Genomic DNA, 17,888 nt, shown 5'->3' on the forward strand with positions numbered 1-17,888 from the left:
AAGGCACCAGCGGGGATGAGCCTCGGGAGGCGCCCGGGGATGTCTGGACCCAGTCCCCGCAGCCTGCCCCTTGGTGGGGCAGTACCCCCGGAGGCCAGGAAGGTCTGGGCAAGGCTGGCCACGGGCAGGGGCCCTGCTGCGTCCTGCCCCTGGCCTGTGGGGCCTCTGAGCACAACCGGCCCTCTCCCACTGGAAGACATCCCCGGGTGCCTCCAAAGGCCCGTTTGCCAACACTCCCGACCGCTGTTCCCGCCAGGCGCGCACAATGCTCCCAAGCCCGGGAGAAAAGCGCTTCGGGGTGTTGCTCTCTCTGGGCCCTTGCTCCTGAGCCTGGGGTCCAGGCAGTGGGTCCACACTCCCAGACCAAGGCAGAACCACATGCACACGTCTGTTCCTGCCCCCTGCACCGGCAGAGAGCTCGGGGGAGACACAGTCTGTCAGGCAGCTGCTGGGTTGGCTGCCTGTGTGGGAAGGGGCAGAGCCGACCTAGGGGCAAGTTGGGCCTCTTCCTCTCCCTGCTGCCCTGAGGCTGCTGGGCCAAAGAGGTCTTGGGCATCCAGCCCCTTGCTGGTCCCTTCCCTCTGACGAGGCCCTCTGAGCTCCAGCACCTTGCAGTGTGGAGACAGCCCCTGCCAGCAACCTCCTCTCCAAGGAGGCCTCAACCGAGGCCTAGGCCCAGGGGAAAGGCACCAGCGGGGATGAGCCTGGGGAGGCGCCCGGGCATGTCTGGACCCAGTCCCCGCAGCCTGCCCCTTGGTGGGGTAGTAACCCCGGAGGCCAGGAAGGTCTGTGCAAGGCTGCCAGGGGCAGGGACACTGCTGGGTCCTGCCCCTGGCCTGTGGGGCGTCTGAGCACAACCTGCACTCTCCCGCTGGAAGACTTCCCCGTCTGCCTCCAAAGGCCGGTTTGCAAGCACTCCCGCCTGCTGTTCCCGCCAGGCACGCACAATGCTCCCAAGCCCGGGAGAAAAGCGCTTCGGGGTTGTGCTCTCTCCGGGCCCTTGCCCCTGAGCCTGGGGGCAAGGCAGGGGGAACACACTCCCAGGCCAAGGCAGAACCACATGCCCACGTCTGTTCCTGTCCCCTGCACCGGCAGAGAGCTTGGTGGAGCCAGAGTCTGTCAGGCAGCTGCTGGGTTGGCCGCCTGTGTGGGAAGGGGCAGAGCCGACCTAGGGGCAAGTTGGGCCTCTTCCTCTCCCTGCTGCCCTGAGGCTGCTGGGCCAAAGAGGTCTTGGGCATCCAGCCCCTTGCTGGTCCCTTCCCTCTGACGAGGCCCTCTGAGCTCCAGCAACTTGCAGTGTGGAGACAGCCCCTGCGAGCAACCTCCTCTCCAAGGAGGCCTCAACCGAGGCCTAGGCCCAGGGGAAAGGCACCAGCGGGGATGAGCCAGTGGAGGCGCACGGGCATATCTGGACCCAGTCCCCGCAGCCTGCCCCTTGGTGGGGCAGTACCCCCGGAGGCCAGGAAGGTCTGGGCAAGGCTGCCAGGGGCAGGGACACTGCTGGGTCCTGCCCCTGGCCTGTGGGGCGTCTGAGCACAACCGGCACTCTCCCGCTGGAAGACCTGCCCGGCTGCCTCCAAAGGCCGGTTAACAAGCGCTCCCGCCCACTGTTCCCAGCAGGCGTGCACAATGCTCCCAAGCCCGGGAGAAAAGCGCTTCGGGGTGGTGCTCTCTCCGGGCCCTTGCCCCTGAGCCTGGGGGCAAGGCAGGGTGTCCACACTCCCAGGCCAAGGCAGAACCACATGCACACGTCTAATCTGTCCCCTGCACCGGCAGAGAGCTCGGGGGAACCAGAGTCTGTCAGGCAGCTGCTGGGCTGGCCGCCTGTGTGGGAAGGGGCAGAGCCGACCTAGGGGCAAGTTGGGCCTCTTGCTCTCCCTGCTGCCCTGAGGCTGCTGGGCCAAAGAGGTCTTGGGCATCCAGCCCCTTGCTTGTCCCTTCCCTCTGACGAGGCCCTCTGAGCTCCAGCACCTTGCAGTGTGGAGACAGCACCTGCCAGCAATCTCTTCTCCAAGGAGGCCTCAACCGAGGCCTAGGCCCAGGGAAAAGGCACCAGCGGGGTTGAGCCAGGGGAGGCGCCCGGGCATGTCTGGACCCTGTCCCCGCAGCCTGCCCCTTGGTGGGGCAGTACCCCCGGAGGCCAGGAAGGTCTGGGCAAGGCTGGCCAGGGGCAGGGGCCCTGCTGGGTCCTGCCCCTGGCCTGTGGGCCTCTGAGCACAACCGGCCCTTGCCCACTGGAAGACCTCCCCGGATGCCTCCAAAGTCCTGTTTGCAAGCACTCCCGCCCGCTGTTCCCCCAAGGCGCGCACAATGCTCCCAAGCCCGGGAGAAAAGCGCTTCGGGGTGGTGGTCTCTCCGGGCCCCTGCCCCTGAGCCTGGGGGCCAGGCAGGGGATCCACAGTCCCAGGCCAAGGCAGAACCACATGCACACGTCTGTTCCTGCCCCCTCCACCGGCAGAGAGCTGGGGGGAGCCAGAGTCTGTCAGGCAGCTGCTGGGCTGGCCGCCTGTGTGGGAAGGGGCAGAGCCGACCTAGGGGCAAGTTGGGCCTCTTGCTCTCCCTGCTGCCCTGAGGCTGCTGGGCCAAAGAGGTCTTGGGCATCCAGCCCCTTGCTGGTCCCTTCCCTCTGACGAGGCCCTCTGAGCTCCAGCACCTTGCAGTGTGGAGACAGCCCCTGCCAGCAACCTCCTCTCCAAGGAGGCCTCAACCGAGGCCTAGGCCCAGGGGAAAGGCACCAGCGGGGATGAGCCAGTGGAGGCGCACGGGCATGTCTGGACCCAGTCCCCGCAGCCTGCCCCTTGGTGGGGCAGTACCCCCGGAGGCCAGGAAGGTCTGGGCAAGGCTGGCCAAGGGCAGGGGCCCTGCTGGGTCCTGCCCCAGGCCTGTGGGGCCTCTGAGCACAACCGGCCCTCTCCCACTGGAAGACCTCCCCGGCTGCCTCCAAAGGCCGGTTTGCCAACACTCCCGCCCGCTGTTCCCGCCAGGCACGCACAATGCTCCCAAGCCCGGGAGAAAAGCGCTTCGGGGTGTTGCTCTCTCCGGGCCCTTGCCCCTGAGCATAGGGTCCAGGCAGTGGGTCCACACTCCCAGACCAAGGCAGAACCACATGCACACGTCTGTTCCTGACCCCTGCACCGGCAGAGAGCTCGGGGGAGCCAGAGTCTGTCAGGCAGCTGCTGGGTTGGCTGCCTGTGTGGGAAGGGGCAGAGCCGACCTAGGGGCAAGTTGGGCCTCTTCCTCTCCCTGCTGCCCTGAGGCTGCTGGGCCAAAGAGGTCTTGGGCATCCAGCCCCTTACTGGTCCCTTCCCTCTGACGAGGCCCTCTGAGCTCCAGCACCTTGCAGTGTGGAGACAGCCCCTGCCAGCAACCTCCTCTCCAAGGAGGCCTCAACCGAGGCCTAGGCCCAGGGGAAAGGCACCAGCGGGGATGAGCCTGGGGAGGCGCCCGGGCATGTCTGGACCCAGTCCCCGCAGCCTGCCCCTTGGTGGGGCAGTACCCCCGGAGGCCAGGAAGGTCTGGGCAAGGCTGGCCAGGGGCAGGGGCCCTGCTGGGTCCTGCCCCTGGCCTGTGGGGCCTCTGAGCACAACCGGCCCTCTCCCACTGGAAGACCTCCCCGGCTGCCTCCAAAGGCCGGTTTGCCAACACTCCCGCCCGCTGTTCCCGCCAGGCACGCACAATGCTCCCAAGCCCGGGAGAAAAGCGCTTCGGGGTGTTGCTCTCTCCGGACCCTTGCCCCTGAGCCTGGGGTCTAGGCAGTGGGTCCACACTCCCAGACCAAGGCAGAACCACATGCACACGTCTGTTCCTGACCCCTGCACCGGCAGAGAGCTCGGGGGAGCCAGAGTCTGTCAGGCAGGTGCTGGGCTGGCCGCCTGTGTGGGAAGTGGCAGAGCCGACCTAGGGGAAAGTTGGGCCTCTTCCTCTCCCTGCTGCCCTGAGTCTGCTGGGCCAAAGAGGTCTTGGGCATCCAGCCCCTTGCTGGTCCCTTCCCTCTGACGAGGCCCTCTGAGCTCCAGCACCTTGCAGTGTGGAGACAGCCCCTGCCAGCAATCTCCTCTCCAAGGAGGCCTCAACCGAGGCCTAGGCCCAGGGGAAAGGCACCAGCGGGGATGAGCCTGGGGAGGCGCCCGGGCATGTCTGGACCCAGTCCCCGCAGCCTGCCCCTTGGTGGGGCAGTACCCCCCGAGGCCAGGAAGGTCTGGGCAAGGCTGCCAGGGGCAGGGACACTGCTGGGTCCTGCCCCTGGCCTGTGGGGCGTCTGAGCACAACCGGCACTCTCCCGCTGGAAGACCTCCCCGTCTGCCTCCAAAGGCCGGTTTGCAAGCACTCCCGCCCGCTGTTCCCAGCAGGCGTGCACAATGCTCCCAAGCCCGGGAGAAAAGCGCTTCGGGGTGGTGCTCTCTCCGGGCCCTTGCCCCTGAGCCTGGGGGCCAGGCAGGGGGAACACACTCCCAGGCCAAGACAGAACGACATGAACACGTCTGTTCCTGCCCCCTGCACTGGCAGAGAGCTCGGGAGAGCCAGAGACTGCCAGGCTGCTGCTGGGCTGGCTGCCTGTCTGGGACGGGGCAGAGCCGACCTAGGGGCAAGTTGGGCCTCTTGCTCTCCCTGCTGCCCTGAGGCTGCTGGGTCAAAGAGGTCTTGGGCATCCAGCCCTTTGCTGGTCCCTTCCCTCTGACGAGGCCCTCTGAGCTCCAGCACCTTGCAGTGTGGAGACAGCCCCTGCCAGCAACCTCCTCTCCAAAGAGGCCTCAACCGAGGCCTACGCCCAGGGGAAAGGCACCAGCGGGGATGATCCTGGGGAGGCGCATGGACATGTCTGGACCCAGTCCCCGCAGCCTGCCCCTTGGTGGGGCAGTACCCCCGGAGGCCAGGAAGGTCTGGGCAAGGCTGGCCAGGGGCAGGGGCCCTGCTGGGTCCTGCCCCTGGCCTGTGGGGCCTCTGAGCACAACCGGCCCTCTCCCACTGGAAGACCTCCCCGGGTGCCTCCAAAGGCCGGTTTGCAAGCGCTCCCGCCCACTGTTCCCAGCAGGCGTGCACAATGCTCCCAAGCCCGGGAGAAAAGCGCTTCAGGGTGGTGCTCTCTCTGGGCCCTTGCCCCTGAGCCTGGGGGCCAGGCAGGGGATCCACAGTCCCAGGCCAAGGCAGAACCACATGCACACGTCTGTTCCTGCCCCCTCCACCGGCAGAGAGCTGGGGGGAGCCAGAGTCTGTCAGGCAGCTGCTGGGCTGGCCGCCTGTGTGGGAAGGGGCAGAGCCGACCTAGGGGCAAGTTGGGCCTCTTGCTCTCCCTGCTGCCCTGAGGCTGCTGGGCCAAAGAGGTCTTGGGCATCCAGCCCCTTGCTGGTCCCTTCCCTCTGACGAGGCCCTCTGAGCTCCAGCACCTTGCAGTGTGGAGACAGCCCCTGCCAGCAACCTCCTCTCCAAGGAGGCCTCAACCGAGGCCTAGGCCCAGGGGAAAGGCACCAGCGGGGATGAGCCTGGGGAGGCGCCCGGGCATGACTGGACCCAGTCCCCGCAGCCTGCCCCTTGGTGGGGCAGTACCCCCGGAGGCCAGGAAGGTCTGGGCAAGGCTGGCCAGGGGCAGGGGCCCTGCTGGGTCCTGCCCCTGGCCTGTGGGGCCTCTGAGCACAACCGGCCCTCTCCCACTGGAAGACCTCCCCGGCTGCCTCCAAAGGCCGGTTTGCCAACACTCCCGCCCGCTGTTCTCGCCAGGCACGCACATTTCTCCCAAGCCCGGGAGAAAAGCGCTTCGGGGTGTTGCTCACTCCGGGCCCTTGCCCCTGATTGTGGGGGCCAGGCAGTGGTTGCACACTCCCAGGCCAAGGCAGAACCACATGCACACGTCTGTTCCTGACCCGTGCACCGGCAGAGAGCTCGGGGGAGCCAGAGTCTGTCAGGCAGCTGCTGGGCTGGCCGCCTGTGTGGGAAGGGGCAGAGCCGACCTAGGGGCAAGTTGGGCCTCTTCCTCTCCCTGCTGCCCTGAGGCTGCTGGGCCAAAGAGGTGTTGGGCATCCAGCCCCTTGCTGGTCCCTTTCCTCTGAGGAGGCCCTCTGAGCTCCAGCACCTTGCAGTGTGGAGACAGCCCCTGCCAGCAACCTCCTCTCCAAGGAGGCCTCAACCGAGGCCTAGGCCCAGGGGAAAGGCACCAGCGGGGATGAGCCAGTGGAGGCGCCCGGGCATGTCTGGACCCAGTCCCCGCAGCCTGCCCCTTGGTGGGGCAGTACCCCCGGTGGCCAGGAAGGTCTGGGCAAGGCTGCCAGGGGCAGGGACACTGCTGGGTCCTGCCCCTGGCCTGTGGGGCGTCTGAGCACAACCGGCACTCTCCCGCTGGAAGACCTGCCCGGCTGCCTCCAAAGGCCGGTTAACAAGCGCTCCCGCCCACTGTTCCCAGCAGGCGTGCACAATGCTCCCAAGCCCGGGAGAAAAGCGCTTCGGGGTGGTGCTCTCTCCGGGCCCTTGCCCCTGAGCCTGGGGGCAAGGCAGGGTGTCCACACTCCCAGGCCAAGGCAGAACCACATGCAAACGTCTGATCTGCCCCCTGCACCGGCAGAGAGCTAGGGGGAGCCAGAGTCTGTCAGGCAGCTGCTGGGCTGGCCGCCTGTGTGGGAAGGGGCAGAGCCGACCTAGGGGCAAGTTGGGCCTCTTGCTCTCCCTGCTGCCCTGAGGCTGCTGGGCCAAAGAGGTCTTGGGCATCCAGCCCCTTGCTTGTCCCTTCCCTCTGACGAGGCCCTCTGAGCTCCAGCACCTTGCAGTGTGGAGACAGCACCTGCAAGCAATCTCTTCTCCAAGGAGGCCTCAACCGAGGCCTAGGCCCAGGGAAAAGGCATCAGCGGGGTTGAGCCAGCGGAGGCGCCCGAGCATGTCTGGACCCAGTCCCCGCAGGCTGCCCCTTGGTGGGGCAGTACCCCCGGAGGCCAGGAAGGTCTGGGCAAGGCTGGCCAGGGGCAGGGGCCCTGCTGGGTCCTGCCCCTGGCCTGTGGGGCCTCTGAGCACAACCGGCCCTCTCCCACTGGAAGACCTCCCCGGCTGCCTCCAAAGACCGGTTTGCCAACACTCCCGCCCGCTGTTCCCGCCAGGCACGCACAATGCTCCCAAGCCCGGGAGAAAAGCGCTTCGGGGTGTTGCCCTCTCCGGGCCCTTGCCCCTGAGCATAGGGTCCAGGCAGTGGGTCCACACTCCCAGACCGAGGCAGAACCACATGCACACGTCTGTTCCTGACCCCTGCACCGGCAGAGAGCTCGGGGGAGCCAGAGTCTGTCAGGCAGCTGCTGGGTTGGCTGCCTGTGTGGGAAGGGGCAGAGCTGACCTAGGGGCAAGTTGGGCCTCTTCCTCTCCCTGCTGCCCTGAGGCTGCTGGGCCAAAGAGGTCTTGGGCATCCAGCCCCTTACTGGTCCCTTCCCTCTGACGAGGCCCTCTGAGCTCCAGCACCTTGCAGTGTGGAGACAGCCCCTGTCAGCAACCTCCTCTCCAAGGAGGCCTCAACCGAGGCCTAGGCCCAGGGGAAAGGCACCAGCGGGGATGAGCCAGTGGAGGCGCACGGGCATGTCTGGACCCAGTCCCCGCAGCCTGCCCCTTGGTGGGGCAGTACCCCCGGAGGCCAGGAAGGTCTGGGCAAGGCTGCGAGGGGCAGGGGCCCTGCTGGGTCCTGCCCCTGGCCTGTGGGGCGTCTGAGCACAACCGGCACTCTCCAGCTGGAAGACCTCCCCGTCTGCCTCCAAAGGCCGGTTTGCAAGCACTCCCGCGCGCTGTTCCCGCCAGGCTCGCACAATGCTCCCAAGCCCGGGAGAAAAGCGCTTCGGGGTGGTGCTCTCTCCGGGCCCTTGCCCCTGAGCCTGGGGGCCAGGCAGTGGGTCCACACTCCCAGACCAAGGCAGAACCACATGCACACGTCTGTTCCTGACCCCTGCACCGGCAGAGAGCTCGGGGGAGCCAGAGTCTGTCAGGCAGGTGCTGGGCTGGCTGCCTGTGTGGGAAGGGGCAGAGCCGACCTAGGGGCAAGTTGGGCCTCTTGCTCTCCCTGCTGCCCTGAGGCTGCTGGGCCAAAGAGGTCTTGGGCATCCAGCCCCTTGCTGGTCCCTTCCCTCTGACGAGGCCCTCTGAGCTCCAGCACCTTGCAGTGTGGAGACAGCCCCTGCCAGCAATCTCCTCTCCAAGGAGGCCTCAACCGAGGCCTAGGCCAAGGGGAAAGGCACCAGCGGGGATGAGCCTGGGGAGGCGCCCGGGCATGTCTGGACCCAGGCTCCGCAGCCTGCCCCTTGGTGGGGCAGTACCCCCGGAGGCCAGGAAGGTCTGTGCAAGGCTGCCAGGGGCAGGGACAGCGCTGGGTCCTGCCCCTGGCCTGTGGGGCGTCTGAGCACAACCGGCACTCTCCCGCTGGAAGACCTCCCCGTCTGCCTCCAAAGGCCGGTTTGCAAGCACTCCCGCCCGATGTTCCCGCCAGGCACGCACAATGCTCCCAAGCCCGGGAGAAAAGGGCTTCGGGGTGGTGCTCTCTCCGGGCCCTTGCCCCTGAGCCTGGGGGCCAGGCAGGGGGAACACACTCCCAGGCCAAGACAGAACGACATGAACACGTCTGTTCCTGCCCCCTGCACTGGCAGAGAGCTCGGGAGAGCCAGAGACTGCCAGGCTGCTGCTGGGCTGGCTGCCTGTCTGGGACGGGGCAGAGCCGACCTAGGGGCAAGTTGGGCCTCTTGCTCTCCCTGCTGCCCTGAGGCTGCTGGGTCAAAGAGGTCTTGGGCATCCAGCCCTTTGCTGGTCCCTTCCCTCTGACGAGGCCCTCTGAGCTCCAGCACCTTGCAGTGTGGAGACAGCCCCTGCCAGCAACCTCCTCTCCAAAGAGGCCTCAACCGAGGCCTACGCCCAGGGGAAAGGCACCAGCGGGGATGATCCTGGGGAGGCGCACGGACATGTCTGGACCCAGTCCCCGCAGCCTGCCCCTTGGTGGGGCAGTACCCCCGGAGGCCAGGAAGGTCTGGGCAAGGCTGGCCAGGGGCAGGGGCCCTGCTGGGTCCTGCCCCTGGCCTGTGGGGCCTCTGAGCACAACCGGCCCTCTCCCACTGGAAGACCTCCCCGGCTGCCTCCAAAGGCCGGTTTGCAAGCGCTCCCGCCCACTGTTCCCAGCAGGCGTGCACAATGCTCCTAAGCCCGGGAGAAAAGCGCTTCAAGGTGGTGCTCTCTCTGGGCCCTTGCCCCTGAGCCTGGGGACAAGGCAGGGTGTCCACACTCCCAGGCCAAGCAGAACCACATGCACACGTCTGATCTGCCCCCTGCACCGGCAGAGAGCTCGGGGGAGCCAGAGTCTGTCAGGCAGCTGCTGGGCTGGCCGCCTGTGTGGGAAGGGGCAGAGCCGACCTAGGGGCAAGTTGGGCCTCTTGCTCTCCCTGCTGCCCTGAGGCTGCTGGGCCAAAGAGGTCTTGGGCATCCAGCCCCTTGCTGGTCCCTTCCCTCTGACGAGGCCCTCTGAGCTCCAGCACCTTGCAGTGTGGAGACAGCCCCTGCCAGCAACCTCCTCTCCAAGGAGGCCTCAACCGAGGCCTAGGCCCAGGGGAAAGGCACCAGCGGGGATGAGCCAGTGGAGGCGCCCGGGCATGTCTGGACCCAGTCCCCGCAGCCTGCCCCTTGGTGGGGCAGTACCCCCGGTGGCCAGGAAGGTCTGGGCAAGGCTGCCAGGGGCAGGGACACTGCTGGGTCCTGCCCCTGGCCTGTGGGGCGTCTGAGCACAACCGGCACTCTCCAGCTGGAAGACCTCCCCGTCTGCCTCCAAAGGCCGGTTTGCAAGCACTCCCGCCCGCTGTTCACGCCAGGCTCGCACAATGCTCCCAAGCCCGGGAGAAAAGCGCTTCGGGGTGGTGCTCTCTCCGGGCCCTTGCCCCTGAGCCTGGGGGCCAGGCAGTGGGTCCACACTCCCAGACCAAGGCAGAACCACATGCACACGTCTGTTCCTGACCCCTGCACCGGCAGAGAGCTCGGGGGAGCCAGAGTCTGTCAGGCAGGTGCTGGGCTGGCCGCCTGTGTGGGAAGTGGCAGAGCCGACCTAGGGGCAAGTTGGGCCTCTTGCTCTCCCTGCTGCCCTGAGGCTGCTGGGCCAAAGAGGTCTTGGGCATCCAGCCCCTTGCTGGTCCCTTCCCTCTGACGAGGCCCTCTGAGCTCCAGCACCTTGCAGTGTGGAGACAGCCCCTGCCAGCAATCTCCTCTCCAAGGAGGTCTTAACCGAGGCCTAGGCCCAGGGGAAAGGCACCAGCGGGGATGAGCCTGGGGAGGCGCCCGGGCATGTCTGGACCCAGTCCCCGCAGCCTGCCCCTTGGTGGGGCAGTACCCCCGGAGGCCAGGAAGGTCTGTGCAAGGCTGCCAGGGGCAGGGACAGCACTGGGTCCTGCCCCTGGCCTGTGGGGCGTCTGAGCACAACCGGCACTCTCCCGCTGGAAGACCTCCCCGTCTGCCTCCAAAGGCCGGTTTGCAAGCACTCCCGCCCGATGTTCCCGCCAGGCACGCACAATGCTCCCAAGCCCGGGAGAAAAGCGCTTCGGGGTGGTGCTCTCTCCGGGCCCTTGCCCCTGAGCCTGGGGGCCAGGCAGGGGGAACACACTCCCAGGCCAAGACAGAACGACATGAACACGTCTGTTCCTGCCCCCTACACCGGCAGAGAGCTCGGGAGAGCCAGAGACTGCCAGGCTGCTGCTGGGCTGGCTGCCTGTGTGGGACGGGGAGAGCCGACCTAGGGGCAAGTCGGGCCTCTTGCTCTCCCTGCTGCCCTGAGGCTGCTGGGTCAAAGAGGTCTTGGGCATCCAGCCCCTTGCTGGTCCCTTCCCTCTGACGAGGCCCTCTGAGCTCCAGCACCTTGCAGTGTGGAGACAGCCCCTGCCAGCAACCTCTTCTCCAAGGAGGCCTCAACCGAGGCCTAGGCCCAGGGGAAAGGCACCAGCGGGGATGAGCCAGGGGAGGCGCCCGAGCATGTCTGGACCCAGTCCCCGCAGGCTGCCCCTTGGTGGGGAAGTACCCCCGGAGGCCAGGAAGGTCTGGGCAAGGCTGGCCAGGGGCAGGGGCCCTGCTGCGTCCTGCCCCTGGCCTGTGGGGCTTCTGAGCACAACCGGCCCTCTCCCACTGGAAGACCTCCCCGGCTGCCTCCAAAGGCCGGTTTGCAAGCGCTCCCGCCCACTGTTCCCAGCAGGCGTGTACAATGCTCCCAAGCCCGGGAGAAAAGCGCTTCAGGGTGGTGCTCTCTCCGGGCCCTTGCCCCTGAGCCTGGTGGCAAGGCACGGTGTCCACACTCCCAGGCCAAGTCAGAACCACATGCACACCTCTGATCTGCCCCCTGCACCGGCAGAGAGCTCGGGGGAGCCAGAGTCTCTCAGGCAGGTGCTGGGCTGGCCGCCTGTGTGGGAAGGGGCAGAGCCGACCTAGGGGCAAGTTGGGCCTCTTGCTCTCCCTGCTGCCCTGAGGCTGCTGGGCCAAAGACGTCTTGGGCATCCAGCCCCTTACTGGTCTCTTCCCTCTGACGAGGCCCTCTGAGCTCCAGCACCTTGCACTGTGGAGACAGCCCCTGCCAGAAACCTCCTCTCCAAGGAGGCCTCAAGGGAGGCCTAGGCCCAGGGGAAAGGCACCAGCGGTGATGAGCCAGGGGAGGCGCCCGAGCATGTCTGGACCCAGTACCCGCAGCCTGCCCCTTGGTGGGGCAGTACCCCCGGAGGCCAGGAAGGTCTGGACAAGGCTGGCCAGGGGCAGGGGCCCTGCTGGGTCCTGCCCCTGGCCTGTGGGGCCTCTGAGCACAACCGGCCCTCTCCCACTGGAAGACCTCCCCGGCTGCCTCCAAAGGCCGGTTTGCAAGCGCTCCCGCCCACTGTTCCCAGCAGGCGTGCACAATGCTCCCAAGCCCGGGAGAAAAGCGCTTCAGGGTGGTGCTCTCTCTGGGCCCTTGCCCCTGAGCCTGGGGGCAAGGCAGGGTGTCCACACTCGAAGGCCAAGCAGAACCACATGCACACGTCTGATCTGCCCCCTGCACCGGCAGAGAGCTCGGGGGAGCCAGAGTCTGTCAGGCAGGTGCTGGGCTGGCCGCCTGTGTGGGAAGGGGCAGAGTCGACCTAGGGGCAAGTTGGGCCTCTTCCTCTCCGTGCTGCCCTGAGGCTGCTGGGCCAAAGAGGTCTTGGGCATCCAGCCCCTTGCTGGTCCCTTCCCTCTGACGAGGCCCTCTGAGCTCCAGCACCTTGCAGTGTGGAGACAGCCCCTGCCAGCAACCTCCTCTCCAAGGAGGCCTCAACCGAGGCCTAGGCCCAGGGGAAAGGCACCAGCGGGGATGAGCCTGGGGAGGCGCCCGGGCATGACTGGACCCAGTCCCCGCAGCCTGCCCCTTGGTGGGGCAGTACCCCCGGAGGCCAGGAAGGTCTGGGCAAGGCTGGCCAGGGGCAGGGGCCCTGCTGGGTCCTGCCCCTGGCCTGTGGGGCCTCTGAGCACAACCGGCCCTCTCCCACTGGAAGACCTCCCCGGCTGCCTCCAAAGGCCGGTTTGCCAACACTCCCGCCCGCTGTTCTCGCCAGGCACGCACAATTCTCCCAAGCCCGGGAGAAAAGCGCTTCGGGGTGTTGCTCTCTCCGGGCCCTTGCCCCTGAGTGTGGGGGCCAGGCAGTGGTTCCACACTCCCAGACCAAGGCAGAACCACATGCACACGTCTGTTCCTGACCCCTGCACCGGCAGAGAGCTCGGGGGAGCCAGAGTCTGTCAGGCAGCTGCTGGGTTGGCCGCCTGTGTGGGAAGGGGCAGAGCCGACCTAGGGGCAAGTTGGGCCTCTTCCTCTCCCTGCTGCCCTGAGGCTGCTGGGCCAAAGAGGTCTTGGGCATCCAGCCCCTTGCTGGTCCCTTCCCTCTGACGAGGCCCTCTGAGCTCCAGCACCTTGCAGTGTGGAGACAGCCCCTGTCAGCAACCTCCTCTCCAAGGAGGCCTCAACCGAGGCCTAGGCCCAGGGGAAAGGCACCAGCGGGGATGAGCCAGTGGAGGCGCACGGGCATGTCTGGACCCAGTCCCCGCAGCCTGCCCCTTGGTGGGGCAGTACCCCCGGAGGCCAGGAAGGTCTGGGCAAGGCTGCCAGGGGCAGGGACACTGCTGGGTCCTGCCCCTGGCCTGTGGGGCGTCTGAGCACAACCGGCACTCTCCCGCTGGAAGACCTGCCCGGCTGCCTCCAAAGGCCGGTTAACAAGCGCTCCCGCCCACTGTTCCCAGCAGGCGTGCACAATGCTCCCAAGCCCGGGAGAAAAGCGCTTCGGGGTGGTGCTCTCTCCGGGCCCTTGCCCCTGAGCCTGGGGGCAAGGCAGGGTGTCCACACTCCCAGGCCAAGGCAGAACCACATGCAAACGTCTGATCTGCCCCCTGCACCGGCAGAGAGCTCGGGGGAGCCAGAGTCTGTCAGGCAGCTGCTGGGCTGGCCGCCTGTGTGGGAAGGGGCAGAGCCGACCTAGGGGCAAGTTGGGCCTCTTGCTCTCCCTGCTGCCCTGAGGCTGCTGGGCCAAAGAGGTCTTGGGCATCCAGCCCCTTGCTTGTCCCTTCCCTCTGACGAGGCCCTCTGAGCTCCAGCACCTTGCAGTGTGGAGACAGCACCTGCAAGCAATCTCTTCTCCAAGGAGGCCTCAACCGAGGCCTCGGCCCAGGGAAAAGGCACCAGCGGGGTTGAGCCAGGGGAGGCGCCCGGGCATGTCTGGACCCTGTCCCCGCAGCCTGCCCCTTGGTGGGGCAGTACCCCCGGAGGCCAGGAAGGTCTGGGCAAGGCTGGCCAGGGGCAGGGGCCCTGCTGGGTCCTGCCCCTGGCCTGTGGGGCCTCTGAGCACAACCGGCCCTCTCCCACTGGAAGACCTCCCCGGCTGCCTCCAAAGGCCGGTTTGCCAACACTCCCGCCCGCTGTTCCCGCCAGGCACGCACAATGCTCCCAAGCCCGGGAGAAAAGCGCTTCGGGGTGTTGCTGTCTCCGGGCCCTTGCCCCTGAGCCTGGGGTCCAGGCAGTGGTTCCACACTCTCAGACCAAGGCAGAACCACATGCACACGTCTGTTCCTGACCCCTGCACCGGCAGAGAGCTCGGGGGAGCCAGAGTCTGTCAGGCAGCTGCTGGGCTGGCCGCCTGTGTGGGAAGGGGCAGAGCCGACCTAGGGGCAAGTTGGGCCTCTTGCTCTCCCTGTTGCCCTGAGGCTGCTTTGCAAAAGAGGTCTTGGGCATCCATCCCGTTGCTGGTCCCTTCTCTCTGACGAGGCCCTCTGAGCTCCAGCACCTTGCAGTGTGGAGACAGCCCCTGCCAGCAACCTCCTCTCCAAGGAGGCCTCAACCGAGGCCTAGGCCCAGAGGAAAGGCACCAGCGGGGATGAGCCTGGGGAGGCGCCCGGGCATGTCTGGACCCAGTCCCCGCAGCCTACCCCTTGGTGGGGCTGTAACCCCGGAGGCAGGAAGGTCTGGGCAAGGCTGGCCAGGGGCAGGGGCCCTGCTGGGTCCTGCCCCTGGCCTGTGGGGCCTCTGAGCACAACCGGCCCTCTCCCACTGGAAGACCTCCCCGGCTGCCTCCAAAGGCCGGTTTGCAAGCACTCCCGCCCACTGTTCCCACCAAGCGCGCACAATTCTCCCAAGCCCGGGAGAAAAGCGCTTCGGGGTGGTGCTCTCTCCGGGCCCTTGCCCCTGAGCCTGGGGGCCAGGCAGTTGGTCCACACTCGGAGACCAAGGCAGAACCACATGCACACGTCTGTTCCTGACCCCTGCACCGGCAGAGAGCTCGTGGGAGCCAGAGTCTGTCAGGCAGCTGCTGGGCTGGCCGCATGTGTGGGAAGGGGCAGAGCCGACCTAGGGGCAAGTTGGGCCTCTTGCTCTCCCTGCTGCCCTGAGGCTGCTGGGCCAAAGACGTCTTGGGCATCCAGCCCCTTGCTGGTCCCTTCCCTCTGATGAGGCCCTCTGAGCTCCAGCACCTTGCAGTGTGGAGACAGCCCCTGCCAGCAACCTCCTCTCCAAGGAGGCCTCAACCGAGGCCTAGGCCTAGGGGAAAGGCACCAGCGGGGATGAGCCTGGGGAGGCGCCCGGCCATGTCTGGACCCAGTCCCCGCAGCCTGCCCCTTGGTGGGGCATTACCCCCGGAAGCCAGGAAGGTCTCGGCAAGGCTGCCAGGGGCAGGGACACTGCTGGGTCCTGCCCCTGGCCTGTTGGGCGTCTGAGCACAACCGGCACTCTCCCGCTGGAAGACCTCCCCGTCTGCCTCCAAAAGACGGTTTGCAAGCACTCCCACCCGCTGTTCCCCCAGGCACGCACAATGCTCCCAAGCCCGGGAGAAAAGCGCTTCGGGGTGGTGCTCTCTCCGGGCCCTTGCCCCTGAGCCTGGGGCCAGGCAGGGGGAACACACTCCCAGGCCAAGGCAGAACGACATGCACACGTCTGTTCCTGCCCCCTACACCGGCAGAGAGCTCGGGGGAGCCAGAGACTGCCAGGCTGCTGCTGGGCTGGCTGCCTGTGTGGGACGGGGCAGAGCCGACCTAGGGGCAAGTTGGGCCTCTTGCTCTCCCTGCTGACCTGAGGCTGCTGGGTCAAAGAGGTCTTGGGCATCCAGCCCTTTGCTGGTGCCTTCCCTCTGACGAGGCCCTCTGAGCTCCAGCACCTTGCAGTGTGGAGACAGCCCCTGCCAGCAACCTCCTCTCCAAAGAGGCCTCAACCGAGGACTACACCCAGGGGAAAGGCACCAGCGGGGATGATCCTGGGGAGGCGCACGGACATGTCTGGACCCAGTCTCCGCAGCCTGCCCCTTGGTGGGGCAGTACCCCCGGAGTCCAGGAAGGTCTGGGAAAGTCTGGCCAGGGGCACGGGCCCTGCTGGGTCCTGACCCGGGCCTGTGGGGCCTCTGAGCACAACCGGCCCTCTCCCACTGGAAGACCTCCCCGGCTGCCTCCAAAGTCCTGTTTGAAAACACTCCCGCCCGCTGTTCACGTCAGGCTCGCACAATGCTAACAAGCCAGGGAGAAAAGCACTTAGGAGTGGTGCTCTCTCCGGGCCCTTGCCCCTGAGCCTGGGGGCAAGGCAGGGGGAACACACTCCCAGGCCAAGGCAGAACCACATGCCCACGTCTGTTCCTGTCCCCTGCACCGGCAGAGAGCTTGGGGGAGCCAGAGTCTGTCAGGCAGCTGCTGGGTTGGCCACCTGTGTGGGAAGGGGCAGAGCCGACCTAGGGGCAAGTTGGGCCTCTTCCTCTCCCTGCTGCCCTGAGGCTGCTGGGCCAAAGACGTCTTGGGCATCCAGCCCCTCACTGGGCCCTTCACTCTGACGAGGCCCTCTGAGCTCCAGCACCTTGCAGTGTGGAGACAGCCCCTGCCAGCAACCTCCTCTCCAAGGAGGCCTCAACCGAGGCCTAGGCCCAGGGGAAAGGCACCAGCGGGGATGAGCCAGGGGAGGCGCCCGAGCATGTCTGGACCCAGTTCCCGCAGCCTGCCCCTTGGTGGGGCAGTACCCCCGGAGGCCAGGAAGGTCTGGGCAAGGCTGGCCAGGGGCAGGGGCCCTGCTGGGTCCTGCCCCTGGCCTGTGGGGCCTCTGAGCACAACCGGCCCTCTCCCACTGAAAGACCTCCCCGGCTGCCTCCAAAGGCCGGTTTGCAAGCGCTACCGCCCACTGTTCCCAGCAGACGTGCACAATGCTCCTAAGCCCGGGAGAAAAGCGCTTCAGGGTGGTGCTCTCTCTGGGCCCTTGCCCCTGAGCCTGGGGGCAAGGCAGGGGGAACACACTCCCAGGCCAAGGCAGAACCACATGCACACGTCTGATCTGCCCCCTGCACCGGCAGAGAGCTCGGGGGAGCCAGAGTCTGTCAGGCAGCTGCTGGGCTGGCCGCCTGTGTGGGAAGTGGCAGAGCCGACCTAGGGGCAAGTTGGGCCTCTTGCCCTCCCTGCTGCCCTGAGGCTGCTGGGCCAAAGAGGTCTTGGGCATCCAACCCCTTGCTGGTCCCTTCCCTCTGACGAGGCCCTCTGAGCTCCAGCACCTTGCAGTGTGGAGACAGCCCCTGCCAGCAACCTCCTCTCCAAGGAGGCCTCAACCGAGGCCTAGGCCCAGGGGAAAGGCACCAGCGGGGATGAGCCAGGGGAGGCGCCCGAGCATGTCTGGACCCAGTTCCCGCAGCCTGCCCCTTGGTGGGGCAGTACCCCCGGAGGCCAGGAAGGTCTGGGCAAGGCTGGCCAGGGGCAGGGGCCCTGCTGGGTCCTGCCCCTGGCCTGTGGGGCCTCTGAGCACAACCGGCCCTCTCCCACTGAAAGACCTCCCCGGCTGCCTCCAAAGGCCGGTTTGCAAGCGCTACCGCCCACTGTCCCCAGCAGGCGTGCACAATGCTCCTAAGCCCGGGAGAAAAGCGCTTCAGGGTGGTGCTCTCTCTGGGCCCTTGCCCCTGAGCCTGGGGGCAAGGCAGGGGGAACACACTCCCAGGCCAAGGCAGAACCACATGCACACGTCTGATCTGCCCCCTGCACCGGCAGAGAGCTCGGGGGAGCCAGAGTCTGTCAGGCAGCTGCTGGGCTGGCCGCCTGTGTGGGAAGTGGCAGAGCCGACCTAGGGGCAAGTTGGGCCTCTTGCCCTCCCTGCTGCCCTGAGGCTGCTGGGCCAAAGAGGTCTTGGGCATCCAGCCCCTTGCTGGTCCCTTCCCTCTGACGAGGCCCTCTGAGCTCCAGCACCTTGCAGTGTGGAGACAGCCCCTGCCAGCAACCTCCTCTCCCAGGAGGCCTAAACCGAGGCCTAGGCACAGGGGAAAGGCACCAGCGGGGATGAGCCTGGGGAGGCGCCCGGGCATGTATGGACCCAGTCCCCGCAGCCTGCCCCTTGGTGGGGCAGTACCCCCGGAGGCCAGGAAGGTCTGGGAAAGGCTGGCCAGGGGCAGGGGACCTGCTGGGTCCTGCCCCTGGCC

This window comes from Dama dama, unplaced genomic scaffold, assembly GCF_033118175.1.
Source record: "Dama dama isolate Ldn47 unplaced genomic scaffold, ASM3311817v1 ptg000064l, whole genome shotgun sequence".
NCBI classification, from domain to species: domain Eukaryota; kingdom Metazoa; phylum Chordata; class Mammalia; order Artiodactyla; family Cervidae; genus Dama; species Dama dama.